We start from the raw sequence: 5,027 nt of genomic DNA on the forward strand, positions 1-5,027 counted from the left end.
AAAGTATAGGAATAGAAGGACCTTTCCTAAAAATAATAAACAGTATATACCTAAAACCATCAACAAACATCATATGCAATGGGGATAAATTAGAAGCCTTCCCAATAAGATCAGGAGTAAAACAAGGATGCCCACTATCACCTCTATTATTCAACATAGTACTAGAAATACTAGCAGTTGCAATTAGAGAAGAAAAAGAAATTGAAGGTATCAAAATGGGCAAGGAGGAGACTAAGCTATCACTCTTTGCAGATGATTTGATGGTCTACTTAAAAAATCCTAGAGAATCAACTAAGAAGCTTGTAGAAATAATCAAGAACTTTAGCAAAGTTGCAGGATACAAAATAAATGCACATAAATCATCAGCATTTCTATACATTTCCAACACACTAGAGCAGCAAGAAGTAGAAAGAGAAACACCATTTAAAATCACCCTAGACAATATAAAATACTTAGGAATCTATCTACCAAAACAAACACAGCAATTATATGAAAACAACTACAAAACACTTTCCAAACAAATAAAATTGGATTTAAACAATTGGAAAGCCATTGATTGCTCATGGGTAGGACGAGCTAACATAATAAAAGTGACAATTCTACCCAAATTAATTTACCTATTTAGCACCATACCTATCAAGCTACCAAAAAACTTCTTTACTGAATTAGAAAAAACTATAACAAATTTCATTTGGAATAACAAAAGATCAAGAATATCAAGGGAAATAATGAAAAAAAAATGTGAAGGAAGGGGGCCTAGGAGTACCAGATATTAAACTATACTATAAAGCAGCAGTCATCAAAACAATATGGTACTGGCTAAGAGATAGAGAGGAGGATCAGGGAAATAGACTTGGGGTAAATGACATCAGCAAGACAGTGTATGATAAACCCAAAGAGCCCAAATTTTGGGACATGAATCCACTATTTGACAAAAACTGCTGGGAAATTTGGAAAACAATATGGGAGAGATTAAGTCTAGATCAACATCTCACACCCTACACCAAGATAAATTCAGAATGGGTGAACTACTTGAATATAAAGAGGGAAACTATAAATAAGTTAAGTGAACACAGAATAGTATACTTGTCAGATGTGTGGGAAAGGAAAGACTTTAAAACCAAGCAAGAGTTAGAGAAAATTACAAAATGTAAATTAAATGGTTTTGATTATATTAAACTAAAAAGCTTTTGTATAATCAAAAACAATGTAGTCAAAATCAGAAGGGAAACAACAAATTGGGAAAAAATCTTTACAATGAAAAACTCTGACAGGGGTCTAATTACTCAAATATACAAGGAGTTAAAGCAATTGTATAAAAAATCAAGCCATTCCCCAATTGATAAATGGGCAAAAGACATGAATAGGCAATTTTCAGGTAAAGAAATCAGAAGTATCAATAAGCACATGAGAAAGTGTTCCAAATCTCTAATAATTAGAGAAATGCAAATCAAAACAACTCTGAGGTATCACCTCACACCTAGCAGATTGGCTAAAATGAAAGAAGGGGAGAGTAATGAATGCTGGAGGGGATGTGGCAAAATTGGGACATTAATGCATTGCTGGTGGAGTTGTGAACTGATCCAGCCATTCTGGCTGGCAATTTGGAATCATGCTCAAAGGCCTATAAAAGAATGCCTGCCCTTTGATCCAGCCATACCATTGTTGGGTTTGTACCCCAAAGAGATCATAGATAAACAGACTTGTAGGAAAATATTTATAGCTGCGGTTTTTGTGGTGGCAACAAACTGGAAAAGGAGGGTATGTCCTTCAATTAGGGAATGGCTGAACAAACTGTGGTATATGCGGGTGATGGAATACTATTGTGCTAAAAGGAATAATAAACTGGAGGATGTCCGGGTCCAGCCGGACACAACCGAGGGGTCCGGGAAACGGCAACCTAAGAATCCATAGGGGGAGGAGAGGGGAGACCTTGCGCGCAAGACAGACAGAGTCATTTGGGTGGAAGCAAGGCTCGTTTATTGCAGGTCTATGACAAGAATATATAGGTTGAGGGCAGAAGGGGGTCGGCAAATACTAAAGGGAAAGGAACGCGGAAAGGGAGCATAAGTTATGTAGAAAATCTCCTGTGGCGTCTTACTGTCTCCAAGCATGGCTGGGCCTATGATCAATATCTTATCTTAGAAGAGTGAATGATTAATATCTATTCTTAGAAGAGTGACTATTTTATCTTAAAGTCTTGGTCCCTAACAGGAGGAGTTCCAGGTGAACTGGAGAGACCTCCAGGAATTGGTGCAGAGCGAAAGGAGCAGAGCCAGAAGAACATTGTACACAGAGACTGATATACTGTGGTAAAATCGAATGTAATGGGCTTCTGTACCAGCAACAATGCAATGACACAGGACAGCTCCGAGGGATTTATGGTAAAGAACGCTACCTACATTCAGAGGAAGAACATAAGAAAGGAAACACATAAGAAAAGCAACTGCTTGAACGCATGGGTTGGGGTGGACATGATTGGGGATGTGGACTCGAAACTACCACACCAATGCAACCACCAACAATTTGGAAATAGGTCTTGATCACAAGGACACATGACAAAACCAGTGGAAATGTGCGTCGGCCATGGGTGGGGGGAGTGCGGGGGGTGAAGGGGAAAGTAGGAGCATGAACCATGTAACCATGTTAAAAATGATTATTAATAAATATTTAAATTAAAAAAAAACAAAAAAAACCCAAAACTTAAAGTTTGTTATATGCACCCTTGTTCCTTCAAAGGTATAGTAATTGCCAGTGTTAAATTTCTCTCTGTTTATGAATTCAGTAGGCATTTGATTACTATATTCCATTTAAAAATTCAATATCAAATTGATTAGAATTTTTGAGACTAAATTACTCCTATTGGCTACTAGTTTCAGTTAGCACCTTTTAAAGTCAGCACTTATAAAAAAATACTTTTATCATTCATAAAAATAACCCTTACACTGAGGAACCATTTTTTTTAGGGAAGGACAGTTATTATTATTAGCTGTGTTCTCCACTGAAAATTTACTAAAGATCATTGTTTCCCAACCTGTATGTCATGGAGTAATTCCAAATGGCCCATGGATCAAAATGCACCCCAAGCATTGTTATTTTGAAAAATATTTGATGTATCAAAAGAATTCCTGTGTTTTGTATGAAAACAAGATGCTAGGAGACCCTTCTGGGTTAAGATATGGCTTTATTGTGATAGAGAAATCACCTGGCCAGAATCTACAGGTTTCCTCTCAGTTCCAAACCTGAGGCCCAGACTATTGATATTAACAGGGTTTTAAAGGCAAAAAGAGGAACTTACAGAGTAGGGTGGTGGCTTTCAGGGGGCACTCTTGAAGTGAGTAGTAGTGATTTATAGATCATGGACAGCTTAGAACCCTTTTGACCTGAGCTTCTTTATAGGTCATTTTGTCATAGTATATCATGACCCTCATGAATCCTCCAAGAGCCCTTGGACTGCAATGCTTCAGCCTTCTAAGGGTTCCTTCTCTATGATTTTTGGTGACCTTTTGATCCCTATAACCTCTTACATAAATGAGTTTGACATAAAGTATATTATAAAATAGATTCACACTAATCTAGGATTAACATAGTAACTCATTATGATTAATATGGTAACACACTTAAAATTACTCTAACAATATACATATTAAAATTATACTTCAGGTATTAACCTGGGACTGCATTCTTATTCTGGTTACATAAACAGAGTTTTTCCTGGGAATAAATTCTTAATATAAATCAATTACATTTCATAAATTCTAAAATCATGCTCCAACCGTTGTGGAGTTACAACCTCATGTTATGGGACACAGCCAATGTTGTGGGCTATAATGGTGAACCCCTGGGTTTGGGAAGGATACATTTTGCAAGAATGCAAGACTGAAACTTAGCTTAAAAGTAAAAAGAGAGATTTATTATTAAGATAGAATTATTGGCCAGCAAGACAGCATGAGTGGAACAACCCTGGGGGCTGCTCCCAGAATGCTTCAGTGCTGGGGTTTTTATATTCTTTACAACAGTGAGGATATGATGTTTTGTCATGGTGTGGGGTGATCCTAGAGTGGTAAACACTCAGGCATTTGGTGGGGTGTTTAGTCATCTGACTGGTTTCTGCCTGAAGACCCTCATAGTTTAGGGAACAGATAGATGCCTGAGATACAGCCCAATGGTGTCAAGGTGTAGCCTGGAGATGCATCTCTATATTCATCTCAAATTAAAGGATGATCCAAGGATGATAATAATCTCAGGGTCTTATAGAAGTTATCAGATGTTCTTGGGTTAGGAGTCACAAGGACAGAAAGGAGGAAGGGAATTTTCCCCTTTACAGTTTGCCTAGGTTTAAGGGGTTACATTGCCCATACCATCTCTATACAGTGCCCATGCCACAACCATTGATTAAGCTATTAATTATTGATTTTCTGGTTACAACTGAAAGAATATTGTTTTACATATGTATCTACATATACATATTTTCCAAAGCCATATGTATATTATGATTCATCAAATGCAAATTAGCTTAAAAGCATCACTGAATTCATAAAAGCTTTTAGTAATTATGCACCAAACCTATAATTATAATGTATGGGTCAATGAAATTCTTTATGTTGTAAAAGGGTCCTCAGTCTTGGAGCAGATTAAGAAATATCCTCTCAGCAGTATGGTATGGTGATATGGGAGATGATTTCACTGTCAAGGTCCTGGTGTTATCAAAACTGTCATCTAGTTTTATTTGTTAAAAGTATTGATCCTATGGGGAGTAGTGTCCATATTGGGAAATAACTGTGGTATTTAAGAAGCACTTTGAATCAGTAAAATTTGAAAGAACACATTTAAGGGCTCCTGATACTTTAAAGTACACTGCTATAGAACCCAGGGTAGTGTTCTCTATAAAGCTTATTGGAAGAGTCAAGTTGATTGGAAGCTTATTCAGGATCCAAGACTTATTAGCTGATTGACCTCCTATTTGTAATCCTCTTCACATCTCTATTCAACATCTTCTTTTGCAATAGTAGTAAGTAAGAACTTCA

At 36.8% G+C, this 5,027-nt stretch overlaps 1 protein-coding gene across 1 annotated transcript in view; it reads left to right on the forward strand.

Moving 5' to 3' along the window:
• The window catches only part of LOC123238230 (cytochrome P450 2C19-like), a 406,797-nt gene that overhangs the window by 67,703 nt on the left and 334,067 nt on the right, over positions 1-5,027 (forward strand). The gene's annotated exons all lie outside the window — the stretch shown is intronic.

This window comes from Gracilinanus agilis, chromosome 2 (genome assembly GCF_016433145.1).
Source record: "Gracilinanus agilis isolate LMUSP501 chromosome 2, AgileGrace, whole genome shotgun sequence".
Lineage (NCBI taxonomy): Eukaryota > Metazoa > Chordata > Mammalia > Didelphimorphia > Didelphidae > Gracilinanus > Gracilinanus agilis.